The 18,266-nt window shown below is 46.4% G+C and overlaps 1 long non-coding RNA gene across 3 annotated transcripts in view; it reads right to left on the bottom strand.

Annotated features, from left to right (window-relative positions):
- Positions 1 to 5,207: 5,207 nt before the first annotated feature.
- LOC106016415 (uncharacterized) overlaps positions 5,208 to 18,266 on the bottom strand; it is a 41,718-nt gene continuing 28,659 nt past the window's right edge. Inside the window, exons 3-6 of one of the 3 annotated variants that reach the window (XR_011810574.1) lie at positions 13,261 to 13,346; positions 11,043 to 11,097; positions 9,626 to 9,808; positions 5,208 to 8,080 (exon numbers count right to left, since the gene is read on the bottom strand). This is a non-coding gene — a long non-coding RNA (uncharacterized lncRNA). Of the gene's footprint in view, positions 8,081 to 9,130; positions 9,809 to 11,042; positions 11,098 to 13,260; positions 13,347 to 18,266 lie in introns of those variants that run through there. The other 2 variants (XR_011810573.1, XR_001189132.5) reach the window with 2 other exon arrangements.

Raw genomic sequence — 18,266 nt, forward strand, 5'->3', positions numbered from 1 at the left:
GGAAGAGCATACGTGTTGTAAATAAATGGTGTGGTTTATATTATTGGAAGGACAATTTATAACCAACCAAGGCCTCTTGCAGACAGCTATTTAACTTGTAAGTAAAATGACCTAACACTTAAGAAATTTAGAAGCTACAAAACAACCTATGTTGTGGCCAATATACTTATTTCTCACCCTTGATTTATGCTTCATGTAAAATTTGAAATGGCTATATTAAATATGTTTGCTGTAAAAATAAAATTAAAAAATAAAAATAAAAAAGGCAAAGTGATGCTTTCACACACACCGAAGGTTTGTGACTACTGGAGCTTGTTCCAATTGCACTAACACCTGTGATTCATTGCACTGGTCCCTTGCCCTCCCTATTTCCATTTTCCCCACACTGGCCTGTCAGGCAGATATGTAGGGGGCACAGTGGCCTGCCTGTTGTCAACTTTGAAAGAGCTGCTGCACTCACCAACAGTGCACTTGCTGGAAATGTCTCTAAGTATCAATGTCTTGCTGAAAACCAAACTCTGTGGCTACTGCTCCCACATGCCCTGTGGACATTTTTCTCCATCAGAGAGGCCATTTTACAACTGTATCTCTATGATAATTTGTATGGTGGTATCACCGAGGAGCAACAGACATGGCAAGAAACACCAAAAGGCAGCTCCTGCATCAGGAAACCGGGCATGGAGCTATATAAATCTTTGGTCTGGGTTGCTCTGGCTAGTCTTAACTCTTAATAAGTACAGCCCAGGGCAATCTCCATAAAGAAAGGACTTTAAAGGAAGGACTCAGAGCAGAACCTTGGTCTGATGCTCTGAACAATTTTCTAAAAGAGTCACACTCTCCCATTCATTTTCCCTTTCCTACTCCTTTTTCTTTCTCCCTCCCTGGACTATACAAAAAGACTACAGCTAAAGACAACCTTCACATACACCTCCCTTTCCCCTATCACTGTGCCTACTCTGTTCCTCTCCAGGAAGGACCCCAGAGCGCTCTGCCCATACAGACAGCCCCTCTATCAGTGTTTGACAGACAGACAGTTGCATTTTTTGACTCAGGAGCATGAGGAACAGCTTTCCTGACACCTGCAGAGGGAATGGTGCAGGAGAAGAGCACATACTGCACAGCTGGATGTTGGCCAGAGCACAGGTTTGTGCTACAGCGTAGTGGTAGTGGTTAAAATAGATCAAGTGAAATGAGGAGAGCAGTAGGGAAGGGAGAAAAACTCATGTCAAAACAGGGATAATTTTCTTTCACGGCTTTCTGTCTCGCAGTGTTGTTCTCACTTCCAAAATGTCGGCGGCCATGAGGAGTTACTGGCCATGACAAAAGGAAAACAAGGAAGCAAAGCTTAGGTATATTTGTGGGCATGAGATCTAGTTTTGAAGATAATTTTACATCTGTAGAGCTTTACATTAAGGGCTTTGGGGAACAAAAGCACCTACGTGGGCTCTGTTACCCTCCCATGCCCACTACGCGGACAACTGGCCATGCTGGCAGCCACCGCCAGGCCAGGCGGTAGGGCTGGGGGCACAGGTCCCAGCCCGCACCCGGGAGGCTCCATCCAGCCACACAGGTGGCAGTGGCACGGCTGTGACGGTGACTGAGGGCATGACTGGGGCTGATTCACTGCAGGCTCGGGGAGGAGAAGCAGGCCCGGGCCTGGAGTCTGTAGGTGGCCTGCCCCACCCTTTGGCAACGCCAGCCTCCTGCCCTTGGCTGCAGACCTCGGAGCAAAGGCGCTCCCAGCCCCAGCGGCTCGGCCAAGCTGCAGGAAACACACGTGCTGCTCCATTTCTGCCCACTGTTATTGCATAGCAGCAAGTTGATAATCTCCAGGTGGCTTTATTGGCCCCATTTCCCTGCTGGCAACGCGGCCCTCCGCGAGGGTACCTGTCTGCTGCACTTACGCAGCTATCTGGCATCTGAGCAAAGTGTCTCAGCTGACTGAAAAGTGATGTGTTAATTTTTTATTTTTTCTTCAGGAAAATGTCTTGATGCAAATCATTTAACCTCCGTGTCACTCATCAATAATGACAATAAGTGAAATTCGATCGCATTACATGAAGTGCACAGAGGATTAAACATCACTCCAGGCACACTGAAAGTGGGCGGCATCACTCTATCTGGGAGATCTTAAGGAGGGGGCGAGAAAACGGGTTTTGCTGTGCAGGCCAGGAGGCTGCACCCATGTAACACCAGCACCCACTGAGGAGGGTGCTCCCAGTGACGATCCTCATCGCAGGCCAGCGACTTTCCCTAGTTAGCAGCCGTCCAGGAACCAAACAGGTCTCACCTTGCTCGAGGAATGCTCAGGAAATGATCGCCTGTCTTAGCAATGTCTGGAGACTTGTCAGTGAGAATGAAAAATGTTTTCAGGGAAAAGAAACTGGGGCTGAGCCAGGTGAATGTTTCTACTTAATTGAAAAAAAAAAAAAAAAAAAAAAAAAGATCCCAGCATTTCCATCACTAACTGGAATAAGTGGGAGCGTTTTGAACAGATCAGCAGTGGTCTAGGTGTTGAAAGCACCAGTGAGACCCAAGTATTTGAGAAGACTTCTCTCAGAGATGAGAGCCAGCTTTGTGGCCACTGAACACTTCCAGAAAAATGGACTGTAAATGCACAAATTAAAAGGTAAATTTAAAATCTGATCTGACTTACAAACCCTTTCAAAAATTCAACACATACTAACAGTGCATTAATGAGTTTAGCCTAAAAACCTTCCAAATCTAAATCTTGGATTTAGAAAAACACGAGGCTGATGTGACTTCCAAGTAGTCTTGTAGAAGTGATATCAAAAGAATTTTCAGCTAAAATATTATCACTACATTCTTTTAATTAACATTTTAGCTGTCATTTACTTTAAAAAAAAAAAAAAGTAGAGAGATGGGTTGGCTTCATTGTAGGTGAATCAGTACCAGAAAAAGTCATGTCTCAAGGGGCCCATGAGGAGCTGTTTTCCACCCCTGCTTTTCCTATGAAGTTCTTCCACTTGTGAGAAATTGGGACCAAGCAGAACTCACAAAAGAAAAAAGTGCATAATAAAGTCAGGGAATGAGAGTCCTTTAGATTAGTAACATACTTCCTTATAAAAGGAAAAAACACATTTTTAGTTCTGTTTAAAATTATTCCAACTAAAACACTAAGTACTATACTTTGTTATGATTAGATTAGCTAAGGTAAAACACCTTTCCTAGCCCTCATTTCAGTGCTGACATGAGACAACTCAGGCCAAGTGCTGGCCCAAATGATTCAGCAGTGCTCAGAAATGGTTCACTTGGTAATGCAAATGGTGAACAAAGGGAGCCTTTTCTCCCCTCAGAGTAAAATCCATAGATGGACAGGAGGTTTATTTATTTAAAGATATTCAAACTTCTTTACTACTATTAGAAAGGAATCTGCTGTTTCTTCAATGAAAATAACTGCAGAACCATCAGAGGGCTATAATTGTAAACTTGGTCTTCACAGCCAGTGCATCAATGCTCTCTACTAGGCTGCATGAAAACCACTCAGATTAAAAAACACAATTCTCGAATGAACCCAATTGGGTACCACACTGAAGGAGATTATCTTCTAGCATGAATAGCACAAGAGGAGCCCGGCATAATTTATCTTGCTAGGTAAGTAACCACAGGACCACGCTAGGAGCATTTGTGACTGCAAGTCCATACAACTAAGCCAGAGAAAGTCTTGCGGTTAGGCTTGATCTGTGTGTTTCTTTTGGTAGTGGTGGTTTGTTTTCTGTTAAGACACTGAATTTTGAGCCTGCCATTTTTCATAGCCACAGAAAGCACAGAGATCTGGCACTAACAGGCAAAACTAGCCAAGAGGTGGAAATGGCACCCAAGAAACATCTCACTGACCTCATGGAAGAGTGTGAACAGACCCTGTCCTCAGGGGGATTTTTGCTGGAGATAGACAAGAATACAAGTTTAGTAGAGACTGAGATGAGGCGATGTTCCACTTTACCTAAATGTTACCAGGCGTATACAAGCCAGAATGCTTTTGTAGACAAGCAGCAGAGAGATGATGCTCTGGCATTGCGAGAGGAGGACAAGCCACAGGGCCTCTCTCATCACAATTGCCCTATGTTCCTTGGGCTTCAGGCATGTTTCCCCTGGACAGGGCATGCCACTTTTTAGAGAAAAAAAACAACTCACGCTCAGCCTTTGCCAATATGTGCAGCTGCCTTACTTAGACATGTCTTGTAGAGCAACCTGCTACTGCGTTCGAGAGTGTGTTAGCATTTTTTGAGTTTTTCTACTGTGTCCTGGGATTGTGTTTTTTCTTGTTGTTTGTTTTTGTTTTGTTTTGTCATTTGCTTTTTGTTTGGCTTTGTCTTTTTGATAAAATTGCACATAATGTTGCTTTCCTTTTAGCTACTGAGGAAATAGCTTTTGTCCAAGCTGGTCAGTCAGCAATGGAAAAAGCCCAAACCAATGCAGTTTAGGTTCGGGGCCCAAACATCACCAGTCAGAGATGCCTTTAGCGGAGAAGCCAGAATTTTTCATCTGTGCAAACTGAGAAAATTCAGCTTTACAGCTCAGAACATGAAATTTCTCTGAAGAACTATGTGACAGTTTTGGGAAAAGTGTCTTTCCTGAAAAGCACTGGTGGTGGGAGAAACCATCAGAAGCATCACACAAAGCACAGCAGTAAGTATACTAAGAAGCAGGAGTAGGTCTGAGCCCAGTGACTCAGAAGCAATAAGCTGCATTGCCCAGGTAGGATGGACAACTCAAAGACCACTAAAATGTACCGCAATGTACATGACAGCAGGCTCCAGCCACCTGCAGGCTTCACAGTGTGCTCAAGGTCATGTAAAACAAAGACAGCTCTGTCTGCACTCCACGTGTCAGGAAGCAGGAGATGGAGCCGGTCAGGGTATAATCCAGTTAGGTGGGACATCTGAAAGACCATATGAAAACACTGGAGGTACAATAACTCTTTGGACTGGATTTTCTGGCAGTCATGCAAGCTTTTTTGTTTTGTTTGCAATATAAAGGATGAGACAATGCTGGTACCATCAATGCTTCAACCAAGAGGCAAATATCTCATTTAAAAGTTTATTTTAATGAAGGCCTCCAGCTGGAAAGGTTATTTATTAACCTCTTATTTACAAATTGAGCCCTGATTTGAAAATTAAGGCATTGTAATTTAATATTAACCCACATGTCAGAAAATAATGAGACAAACTACAGGGAAAATTGCATTCCATATTGCAAAAGACCCATTTTATTTATAATGACCAGGATTACAAGTCATGCCAACATTGATGGATCATACTTTAAAAATCTTGATAGCTCATTCATTTCTATAATTATATTTATTACAAATTAAATAAGTTGCGGACACCCTTGATATACAAAGAGACAAAATTAATTTGTGAATCAGTATTAATCTGTCATCAAACTAAATGAACTCTCTTTCTGGCAGCCTACTGAATGTAATGTACTGTACCCGGCTTTCCGTGATCCTTGGGACAAGTAAGTGGTGGAAGGGCAAGTTCCAGCTGTTGAAGGAACATGTCTTCACTTGGGTGTATGTCACTTCTCAGTATGGCTTTTAAGATCAAGAGCTAAGATTGCAATAGAAAACATTCTGGGCCAATTTATAGAAAATAATATGACTTCTGGTGTTTCTGTGAGCCTTGGTGCAAGGACTCTACAGCCAGGTCCCTGAATGCACTCAGAACTCCATGGACTTCAGCTGCAGCCAAGCCCTGCAGCCTGGCCATCCCTAACCCAGCCCTCAGGTCAGGAGGAGAATATTGTGTGCAGCTGTTTATCACTTTTCCTGTAACCCTCATATCTAGATAGAAACTGAAATGTCATGTTTCTTACTGCTGTTTTTTTCTGGAAAATGCAGGGCCTGAGTTTTTGAGGCACAACACTGTGATGTGCAGTGGCAGCAGTGTGATGCTGTGTGCAGTGGGAGGCAGCCTGAGCGGCACGGGGCGATGCTCATGCCCCTTGGCCGAAGGAGAAGAACATCCTCGGCTGTTGGGATGCTCCTGGATGAGATTACAGACCCTAATGCTCAACAACTGCTGCTGTGCTTAGCCGAAATGTGTGCCCATCTGCTCTGGGGTTTTGTGCCCATAGACAAGGAGTCCTGCCAGCTTCAGGAGGACTCAGGCTTTCCTCCAAATTACTAAATTTGTAGTCAAAAAAAAAAAAAAAAAAAAAAAAAAAAAAAAAAAACTCAATGCTGCACATCATCCCTGCAGACACAAGCAAAGTGCAGTAGGAAGGGTGTGTGGCTGCCTGATATCCTGTTCCCATGCCACCAGCCTCTCCATCCCCAGCACTACCCCCAGAGTCAGTGCTACTGAGCTAGATAGGACACGACTCATCTAAGGTGGCAGAAGTGCTTGCATGCCCTTCTGGGGAGCAGGGAGATATCCCTGTGCTTACATTCTTCTTGGTTTTAATTTTTCACCAACTTTTTTTTTTTTTTAACTTTCCAACTTCACAGCTCTCCCACAGGGAGGTGCACAAGCTCATCGTCTTGGAGGCAAAATTCCAACTCCAGAAGGTTGGACCCCATCCAAAGTTAGCCAAAATACACTGAACTCTCCCACCATACTCTGCCACTCTCTCCATGTCATTTAGCAGCTAGGATCAACTAATAAAGTGCGAGATGTAGAAATGTCATTTAGAGTTACCTACCCGTAACTAAATAACTTTGTAATGAATGAAAGGCCATTTTGAGCTGATGCCTTGAAGACTAACTTCATCTCCATAAAGGAAGAAATATGACTCGAACAGAGGCAGCCTGCATGTGGCATTAACAAACCCTCTTTGTGTTTCTATAGGAAAGACTGACACCAAGTGAGTTGTGTGCTTGCATCATCTTCACCTTATTTCTGCTTTAATACTGATGACTCCACCTCAAAATATTGCTCCAGCTTTAGGTCTGCTTGGAGGCAGCTGGTGGGCCTCTTTTCTGTGAAACGGACGGCTGGAAAGGTGTTTTTGAGCTGAAAACTTTTTCCTGGGTTAACTGCAGTTACAGAGCAAGAACAGTACCTGGTTTAGTAATAAAACCATAATTAATTCTGACCATTCATAAAGGAAAAGTCAGTAAGCCAGAAGAAATAATTTACACGTCTTCATATGACAGTGTTTTTCCATTCACCTTTTTTTGGAGCATTTCCTTCAAAAGATGTTAAGCCCATACATTACTATTTAAAGAGTCTAATTCAACCCAGGCAATAATGACCTATAAATATTCATGATTTTGTTTTAACATTAAAATAACATCTGTTTCAAAACATCTGCAATCTGTTTTCAATGCTTCGGTAACATTTAAATTAACTGTAACTAATACAATAAACCACTATTAGGGATAATGATAATGAAAGATGCCCTATTAAGAGACACGAACAACATGGAACTGAATGAAAAACCAAATGGGGCTGGGGAGGGGAGAAAAAAAAAAAATCAACAGTCAGAAACCAAAGCTCCTTGGAACTCAAAATCACTACTATGGGCGAGTTTCCTGTGTGTAGGACTATTGTTCGAGGGTCTCAGCTGCTGCGCCTCGGCTCAGCTCGGGTCCCGTTCCAGTTTCCACTGTGAGAGCCGTGATTTACGGCCCGGCAGTGGGAACGCTTTGAAGGCGGGGGGAGGCTCGTGCTCTCCAGCTGGAGGGGCCCGCCAAGTGGTTCGGAGCTTGAGAAGCCGGCACAGCCTGCAAAGGGCTCTCCCACCAGATGCGGTTAACGAGCCCATTAACCTCACCTCCTGTCCTACGATGGCCCTGGCGAGCCTCAGTGCCACGCTGATGGGCACAAGGGCACCCAAAATCGTCAAATTCCCCACCCCCAATAAAGGGCTTTTGTTTCCTGCTATGATTCTTTTTTTTCCTCTCTTTTTCTCCCATTGCCAGGAGAGATGACATCATGAACATCTGCCTACGGTTGCTGCGAGGGGAAGGTGAAGGCCGGCGTGGGACAGAGCCGGGGAGGAAGGCAGCCGCCCTCCCTGCCGGTGGGCTGACACCGAGCGCCTCCACCAGTGCCGCGGCTGGAGGGCTTTGCCTTCAGGAGCATCTCGGCGGGTCGGGCCATCGGTCATAAATCTATTTGTTTAAAAATTAGACTTAGTGCTTTGCAGTTTGCTGGTTGTTTTCTTTGAAGTCAGCCCTCCCTCTCCCCTTCTCCCACTCGCGCGCAAAAATCCAGGAGGCGTTTTTAATCTCCTGGACCAAACACAAACGGATGGAGCAGCGTAAAGTGAGGATTACAGCAGCTGGCCTTGCTCTTTTCAGATGATTTCTTTGAAAAGGAGCAGTCTGTATTAAAAGGCTTTTTTTTTTCCCAGTTGAAACAAAGTCGGGACCTGCCGCACATCTGTGCGGGCTCAGCCCAGCAGGAGCAGCTGCTCAGGCGGTTGCAGAGTGGCACCTCCTCACCCAGCAAGGCACCCAGACTGGGACCAGGGCCTGGGGGGCCACCGCCGTGCCTTCCCAGCAGCGACGGGAGCCTGTGGAAAGCAGGGCATAAATTCAAACCATTTAAAGAGTGATTAAGACTTCCCCTGATTACTGCTCCGCATGATATTGAATGCTTCGGCTGGCGGTGATTTATTGAAGTAATATATAATATGCTGCATTCAGTTAACAGTCCCCATCAAGCACAATCTAGCTGAAGAAAAAAAAAATGAAAAAAGAAAAAAGAAAAAAATAAAAAGAGCGAGGGAGAGAGTGTGCTCTAAGAGGAAATCTCCCTGGATTTAAGGGAAATTGAAATATGCGCATGGTAATCTGTGCCCAAAGCTTTTAGCACTTCAAGAAGTGCCAGTTGCTAATGCCGCTGGCTAAAGCCAGCATTCTTGGATGGCTGGTGGCCCCAGTGCCGTCCTCACCCCCTCCTTCCCTCCACCACTGACACCTGGCTCTTCTACCCGGGCTACTTTGAGGTGGATGTGTGGCTTTTTTGTTAACATCTGTTTTATTCCATGGCAAAGTTTCAGGTTCGGCTTCCTCAGCTAAGGGGAGGCAGCATTGCAGGGCTTCGGGCATGGCCACCAGCCCCGCACCAGCATGAGAAACCAGTGGTGACCACAGCCAGCATGAGAAAAAGTCGGGGCTGGGAGGCAAAAAAGAGAAACCAGCAATATAAGCACTCAGTCTAGCTCCAACACTTTTAATGCTTCAGTTCCAACAGCAGAAGTAGCTCTTAGTTATGCAGGGAAGAGGTTTATTTGTTTTCATATACGATGTTTGATGTATTATCACTCCTTTAGGACCTGATTCAATGAGATACCTCCGCAGTGGGCTAATTTTAAGGCGTCATCTTCAATTAATGGTGATCTCAATCACCAGCCTTCCAAAATAAGGTGGCTGGGTTAGAAATGATAAGATTATTAATCAAATGTTTTATTTGACATTTGCTTTTAAGGATCCGTGCCTCCAAGTTGTTGGTTGGTGTGTTGTTTTTGTTGTTGTTTTTTTTTCCCCTGAAGGCATAAGAATTGGAAATAACTTTTACAAGCTATCAACAATGAAAGCAATACCCCAACACAAGCGCCTTTGCTCCACAACCTGGGGCTTTTGTGAAACCTAGACGAGCTGCCCAGAAATCACAAGCATTGTTAAACTTTGCCAGCTCACCAAAACCAGCACCTGAAAACAAACGGGGTTGGTTTCGTGTTCTCTGCTTCTGAAACTGGTGGAATCAGATCCAATAACAAATTTAAGGAAAAAGACTTTTCTTCAGCTCTGATGTTCTTGCATGGAAGTCGTAGAGTTGTTCTTCTTCAGCATGGCAGGAAAGTGAACTGTGGTTCACATGATGGGCATCAGTACCTGTGAGATGTATATAAATATGCATTTATATGTATGTGTGTATATATATACATCTCTCTGCAATGCACAGTGATGGGAGCAGCACAAGGCTCATCCCTCACCCCAGAGCAGGCACATGCCAGCTGTAGGGTCTTGCCCCGAGGGCCAGAAACCCTAGAGCTCCTCTGGAAAATGTCTGTCAGAACATTTTAGCTTGGGCATCACATTTTCCCTTAATCTCACTCTCAGAAATGACGGCATCATTTTAGCTGTAACTTTCCAAATCAAACTCAGCCCAAGGCATGGAAAAAATCCTGCTCCAACAGCTACGAGTCTGGCCGAGCTGTAGGCTGCAGGGTCTCCCGACAGGAATGCTCGGGCAGCCTTGGAGGGAGGTGGCAGCCCCAGCCTTGGTGCTGAGCTTCACCAGTCCCGGCACCACAAACTTCAGTACTGCAGCTGCAAAACTACTGCTGGTTCTGAGACCAGTAACGCAAAAAAAAATGCATATGCAAGAAATTGCCTTTTTTTTTTTTTTACACAGTTTGATTATCCGTCATGATAAGACATTACTTAAAGCAGTGGTGACACTGTCTAATCATTCTTGTGAAATATAGACTTCTCTCTCCACTTCAGACAGAGCCGACATTAATACACATTTATGCAAAGCAGAGCTGGAGCTGTCAGGGGCTAATCTTTACAAGTATGATAAATGATGTTTATTTTCAGTGATGGAACGAAACACCCGGGCTGACAATAATTGTAATAAAAAGGACAGATCAACTTCTATAAAGTGATTGAATTACCAGTCTATTGCATTAATGCCTGATCTTGGCTCTGTCATAAACCTGCTTTAGGTTACCGACGCCTGCGTGTTAGGAAGCATCCACCTTCAAGCAGACACCCTGCCCTTGACCTGTGGGCATGCCAGGGAGTCACTGCTGGAGGCAGTTTTTGGCCAGGCATGCTTCTCCTCACTCACAGCACGGTAACATTTCCTCTGCTCAGGCCAACAGTAAAGCATCTCTGTCTCATGAACCTCGTAAAGAGTTACAGAGCCAAAGCTCAGCGGCCACTTGCACCTCTTCTGTGCAGACATAGTGCCCAAGCCCTCATACCAAGGGATGTTACCGTGGGTTTGTTGCTCCTGCCTGCAGTACAGGTCGGCTCCACCAACACCCACAAGGACAAGCAAAAGGACAGCCACCACCAGAGCCCCCTTGAAGCATTCAAAATAGCAAGAGGCTAACTTCACCTGCCTTCTGTCGGTAGTGGAAAGAAAACACTTGTTCAGCTCTCAGAATGGATAGCTGTCATGGGAAAGAGACAGAGTTTTTAAGTCACAATTCTGACTTACATATAAAAACTGAAGAGAAAAAAGAAAATGGAGCTCATGATCCATCCCTCACAACACAGCAATCTGAAAACACTTTGTTTCAGGTCAATTGGAACATTTGTTTGCATTTTGGGATTATTTCCTTTAGAGGTTTTCTATTCCATTATGTTTATATTTAGTATAAATTTCATATTTAGAGTACTGCTTGTTTCTATTCCAGTTCAGATTTGTATAGCATTATTCTGTTTCATAACTCATTTTGTATTTTTCATACAAGAATTTATGCTGCGGCATACATTAATGCACAGTGGTGCCAAAGAGAAGTCATTTCAGACTGAACACTTGCAGTGCCCCAGTCTGACAGCTGCCTGCTGACTGCTGAGAGTTTACTGAAATGAGTTATTCTCAATTTTTGGTGCCCTAAACTTCAGTCTGTCCGAACCGACGTGCTCCCGTGGGACAGTTTGATTCAGGCAGAGCAGCACTTTCTGACAGCAGACACTAAGCAGGGAATTTTCAGCCTTTCTAAGACTGAGTGTTCATCGGCACATGTGCGTGTGTGTGGTGCTGCAGGGCAGGACCCCACAGGGACTGGGAGCCCATGGCCATGGCCCAGGCCAGCAGTGGGAGCTCTGATCACGGCCCTGCTGATGGTTTCCAACAGCTCCAGCGCCTGCCCTGCTGATGCTGGCAGGGTGATGGCACTCCTCAAAGTCCCAGCATAGGGAGAATAATGATTTTGCAAGCAGCATAAGGTAAGTAAATAGAGTTAATACGGAGAATTGGCTCACTTTGTTGAAGAGCATCCCTAGCATAAATTCCTTTATGAAATAAGCCTTATTGCTGCTGGGTCTGTCTGTTCCCAGCATTGCTGGTAGAAGTTTTTACCCTCTGCAGTGCTTGCAGCATGGCTCTGGTTGCAGACCTGGGGCCTGTCTGGTGTGAAACCAACAGAAGCGGCAGGTTCCCCACTATTTCCTACTTTGAGCTCTGAGATTTTCTAAATACTCCACTGTCTGTTAAAAGGGGGTTATGTTCATAGGAACACCTCACAAAGAGGACAGAAACCTCTAAATTACATCATACTCAAATTTTGCAGCTCCCTTGATACTCTATACCCTCCAGGTTGAACTATCATCAGAGAGAAAATTAACCTCACTGGCAGCTGGAGCCTTTTTTCCCCAGACAGCAGTGTTTAAAGATGCGGCACAAACTCCTGATCACCCAGAACTGCCCGTGCCCACATGTGGATGGCAGAAGTGCCTGAGAACTGAGTAAGAATGGCAATAGCTGTTTCTGTCACATCCATCAAAGGGACACGCAGGGTCCCATCATCCAGTACTGCCAGCAAGACGTCAGCATCCTCCAAGTACTGCCTAGAGTGTGCCAGTGTGGTATTTTCAGAGAAAATGCCTGGTTTGTTTTCTTGGGGTACCAGGGCAGCAGCCTTCATCCCTCTGCAATGCTGGGCAAGGTGAGGGATGCTACAGACCTCCCAGGAGGAGGGCCAAGAAGTGCAAATACTCCTAATTTCTAAAATAACTTGTTTCCTGCCATCCCAGTCAGCTTGTTGTTGTTGCTGTTGTTGCTTATTATTATTATTATTATTATTATTATTATTATTATTATTATTATTATTATTATTATTATTATTATTATTATTATTATTATTATTATTATTATTATTATTATTTCAACCTGCCACAGGAAAATTAGAAACAGCTCCCTGCTTGGCCAGGAACAAGACGTCCCCTCACCCAGATGCATGCAGGGAGAAAAACAGAGCGAGCACCCAGGTGAAGGCCCTGGGCTGATGGGGGAGATGCCTGATGGCAGCGAGGCTAAGATGGGTCTGCAAGAGTGGGGAAAGAGGTTTCTGATGCTGGAGAGCATCAAAAAGGCAGCACCATGATAAAAACTGCAAACAGCAGGAGTGTTCCTTTAACAAGTCTCTAAACAGAGACCTCACAGCTTAAGGGGAATGTATGGTCACTGCTGGACAATTTTTGCATCTTCACCAGCAAGAAGCAGAGAAGCAAGAAGAAGAAGATCTTGCACGACAACCAAAAGCTTTCAAGCTCTTCAGGACCAGCACCAGCACCAGCAAAGGCTGCCTACCTGGAACAGGTTAACTTACAAGTGGAAAATGATGTCCATCTCTTGCTCTTGAGACAGTCCAAGATACATCACTTCTTCACTCAATGCCCCGCTTGCTGGAAGGAGCTGTAAACCAAAGGGTTTGGAAATCATTATGCGAGAAATGTTAGGAACCCTTGACTGAGACTCTGCCGTCATGTAAAATCCATTTTTTACCTTATTCAGGCACACAGAGAAATTCAGTCCCCAGTCTACCGCCTGCCCAAGTCCTTGAACTTGCAAGAAACACTAGCAGATGTTCGTTAGTGCATCGGTAACTAGAGAATTGGAGGCACTTGTCGGCTCCGTATGTGATGAATAAATGTTGGAGAGTTTCTGCTGGGGAATAACACTTTTGGTCTGGGGCCAAGTGGACGCAGTCTAAAAGGTGTGTGAGGGGCAGGGGGAGTTGCGGCCAGCAGTTTGGCTCACTTGTTCCTTTTATTATTAATTTAACTGGAAGTGTGAACTGCCAAAAAAAGAACAGAGGGTACCTACCCCATACCAAAGCGTAACAAATAGCAAGTTTGGGGGTGAGAATAATGATTTCTGGAGGTTTAATACAGATTTGACAATGGAAAATAGTAGATGGTGTCCTACAGCTGCCCCTTTTCATGGAGCACCCGTACATACATGCGCACCTCCATCCCTCAGTGCTCCGAGCATCCCTGACCCTCAGCCCACGAACCTTCCCTTGGAGCTACTACAAATCCCAGTAACGCCTGATAACCAAGGCTGTTGTCATCGTCACATAGTCCCGTTTGCTTTTGCAGGGCCTGTCCCAGTATCTCCAGTGCTCACTGGGAGACCTGCCAAGAGGCTGCAGGTCAGGAGTTTGCTGGGGGGTTCTCCTTGGAGCACCTACATCAAAATCCTTGCAAGCCTTGTGCACACCATGCACAGCAACTCAGGCACCTGGCTGCTTGCGGACAGCCATGTGATGTCCTCCTCCTCCTCCCTGGTGGCATAAGAGCCCGAATGTCACAGCCATCTCACAGCCCAGGAGACAAGAGCAGAGCTGGAGCAAGAGTCCCATCACTCGAGATCTCAAAGCACCTCCCAACCCCATCCTCTGCCTTCCACCTGGCAAACTCAGTCTTCCTTCCCTGACAATACCCCTCAAGGGCATTAGTCCACCACCAGCCCTTCCAAAATCTAGCAGACATCTCCTGCCCTCTGTGCAGCTGTTGCTCGCACCGATTTGCCCCTCGTAAAGGACAGAGAGACTTTTTTCCTCAGCACTAAGCCAGGCTGGGTGTTTCCCAGGCTGACCTGGCACGCTGAGCAAGGTCACACTGCAAAGAAAACTCCTGAACTGTGACAGACAGCAAAGGCACCGCATGGCTTGGTTGTGGGGGTGTTGCTTCAATTTGCAAAACTCAAATGTTTAAGCACTTCTGCTTGCTAAAGTAATTCAGAAACGCAACGCTTGCCCACCAGGAGAAAAGCCAATGGCTCTCCCAAGGCAGCTGTCTGGGCCAGCGCTCTCTCTGAATGTGGGAGTGAGCAGCTCCGTTCAGCTCCTCATCTGTTAGCAGAAAAATAACTGAAAGTGATCTGCTGGCAACTTTGTCTGTATGCACAGACATGCAGGCACACAGACACACGCACGGCTTTGATATGTGGGGCTGACTTAATTACAGCTGGCAAACACGAAGGGTAGATATGCTTGAGAATGATGCTCGACGAAACTACACTTCACAAAGGAGAACTTGGTTTCCCAGAGAAAAATGAAGCAGATAGTGACCACATCTGGATTTTTCTTGCTCTCACATCACTCTGCATTTCCTGGTTAGAGCTGGGATCTCCCCAAGAGAGGCTTTTTTTGTGGTATTTCTGGCTGGGACTGGACACACCACAAATCTCATGAGAAGGTCTTTCCTTCCAAGATTCATGAGCTGGAGGCTCATGAAGCACAGATAGTTCAGGGAAGTGACCGACCGTGCGGATGCTTTCCAAGCTCTCAGCCTTTTGGGGGGTCCAGTAGCACTCACGATGATGTAAAATCCCATCTCACTCCCTTCCCTCCAACGTGGACACTTGATGTCACAACTGTATGGAAAACTCCTTACTTTTTAAAAAGAAATACATGGAAAAGAAAAGCTCCACTGTGTCAGAGCAAAGTGGCAGGGTTTGGGGCACTCCTTCAAGGTCATAAAGCAGCAGTCTCCCCCCAAAACCCTCAAGCCAACCCAAACCACTCACCCTCGTTGACTCTATGTCTAATCCATCTCTGTAACACGCGCAAAGAAACCAGCTGAGAAACCCAACACATCATCACCTTCCTTCAGAGCTCACACCCACCCATGGTCAGCCTCTGGGTCTTCTAAAGAGGTACCCAAAAAAGCACTTTGGAAGCTGCGGGACACCTAGGAGCTCTGTCCTGCTTTGCCATGGGTTTGCTGCTGCCCATGGGTAATTTGTTTAGTTGAGCTGTGCCTCAGCTCCCTACCCACAAAAGCAGGAGGGGGAGAGAAGGACCAGCATGTCCTGGCATTGCCGGGCTGTAGTGAAGATTAATACATTAAAGAACAAAGTGCTTATGGATGATGCAAAAGAAAAGCAAGTTGGAAGGTCAACACTGCTCTGAGAAGAAGCTGAGAAAAACAAGAAGCCACCAAGAAAAGCACAAGTTTTGTTCATTCCATATTGTTTCTGTCCGAGAGAGATTTGGAGGCTAAAACCAGAGCAGAGTAAAAGCATCCCTCGCTGTGCCGAGGGGCGTGCAGTGTGTGGGCACACGGGAAAGCTCTTGGGAGTGGGAGGTTTGGAAACTGTTGTGAAAACAGAGGTCACGAAGGAGTGAAACCTCCTGAATCCCCTCGAGCGCCTTTACTGCCAAATAAGCCATGATCTCCTCGTGGGCAGAGGCCACAGGATGGATGCTCCCCAGCTCTTTGGCACAAACACAGAGCCTGGAGCCGTGCAGCCTGACGGGGTTTGACCACCAGGTGCCAAAGCCTTCCCCCCACTGCCTGCACTACCCTCACTGGGCTGTGCCACAGCATCAGGGCAACTCCTGGGGGGCACCTCTTGGCCCAAAGCTCCTGCAGGGCCTGGGTAAGAGACTTCCCTTCAATATAACCCTGCTCCACAGACTTCCTGCCTTCCACTTTGTCATCCTTCAAACACGAAGGCTTGTAGCTCTGCCTCTCCTGGAGGAGCTCTCGCTCTAACAGCGTGTTTTGGCACAGCGTGTGCTGGCTGGAGTCACGCCACATGGGGGCTGTGGGATCGTATTTTAGCACAAGGCAGTGGGACTCCCAGGGCCTTCCCTTTTCACATGAGACAGCCGCTGCTGGGAAGTGTGGGGCCAGCTGGGAGCTGAACAAACCTTCAGCTCGGCCTGCAGTCAGTCACACACCACAGCACTCATTTTTCTTCTGGATCCATGAGTTTCCTACTCCGGAGGGCGGACCTTTCTCTCTGCGGAGGTTAATACCATGTATTCAGGCCTCCTTGAACTGAAGAAATAAAATAAAATATAAATATATATAAAACGTACATTTAAGATTCACTACTTCCTGCGGTCTGTTTTGAAATGTCTACCATTACCATGAGCCTCTCAGAAGAAAATTAAGCTGTTTGTACTCAAGCACCCGTTCTGGACATCTAAGAGTAGGACGCATTGCCTCTGAATCTCCATGTCTTAGAAACCACTCAAGTAACTGCAGACACCTTCATTTTCGAACATATCACTGGCACATCCTCGCAGCTGGGTTAGACATCACACCCCATCCCAACCCAGATATCATGCATATGAAATTCACTGCATAGGAAAAACAGGGATCCCAGCATGGAGCTGGGATCACGCAGTCTCCAGGACAAGGCCAGCCCCGACTGCTCAGCTGCACAGCTCCTGTTCTCCCAATTCGCCCAGGGAAACTTCAGAGAGTCCCGGGCTTTGTGCCATCATGTGCCACCCATCCATTCGGGCTTTGAATTAACTCCAGGTCATTCAAAGAAACAGAGCCAGAGCTTCCACCCTCCTCTGAATTCTGGTGGTGAGCAAAAATAAGTCCGGGAATGAGATTTGAGTGATGGGCTCCTGATACAGCCCCAGTCCGCAGCACCTGTCACCCTTCTTCCTTTGAACCATCATTTCAGAGAGCGCCAAAAATTCCTACAGCGAAATGTGATACAGCAGAGGTGGGGAGGGCACGGGCTGGGGGCCTTGCTCCCTGCTCGGGCATCTCTCTGGGTCTGGCTCTGCAACCCCAATAAGGAGCCTGGCAAGCACAGGGTGAAAGCTCCAGCTCTTTGTTCTGGTGGGAGTCAAGGGTCCTCAGCACTGACCCATGGTGGCATCTCCTGCTTTGCCCATCCCTGCCGAGCCTGCACTTCAGGGATGATGGCACAGGGCACGTGGAGGATGAGTCTGAGGGATCAGAACACAGGACTGATCTGAAAATACAGACTTATGAGTGGAGGTGAGGTAGTAGGCTTCAGACCACCAATAAACTGCAGTGAAAAGGACAACCACGTTTTTCTCTGCCCAGGGTGAATTGCACAAGCAGGCAAAGGCTCCAAGTGCAGGAAAAAAAAAAAAAAAAGATTCAGGTTAGACAACAAGAAAATCTGCCTAATGATAAGGATAATGCAGATTGTGGGGAAGCGGCAGAATTCCCCCCATTTGAGATCTCTGAGAACCGGTTAGACAAATAAACACGTGTCAGGCAGGGGAGGGGCGGATTTGATCCTGCCCTTGGGCTGCGGGATGGTTTGGAGTTACAGGCTGCTGTGATGCCGTGATCATACAAACCATGTTAGGTGGGACCGCTTCAGGTTTGTGCTGCTTCTCTGCACCCTGGGGTGCAGCCCAGGCACAGCGGTCACCTGGGCGGCTGCGAACCCCAGCCCTGCGCTGTCACCGGGAGCCCTCGAGGTCTCGGTGGGAAATGTCACCTCCTTGGGGTGGCAGGGCTCCTGCTGCCAACCCGCTGCTTTCTCTGTTCATGCTGGGTATGTGTCCTGCCTTGGGTTGAAAGGGCTGACTGGAAGAGCTGC

This window comes from Anas platyrhynchos, chromosome 7 (assembly GCF_047663525.1).
Source record: "Anas platyrhynchos isolate ZD024472 breed Pekin duck chromosome 7, IASCAAS_PekinDuck_T2T, whole genome shotgun sequence".
Lineage (NCBI taxonomy): Eukaryota > Metazoa > Chordata > Aves > Anseriformes > Anatidae > Anas > Anas platyrhynchos.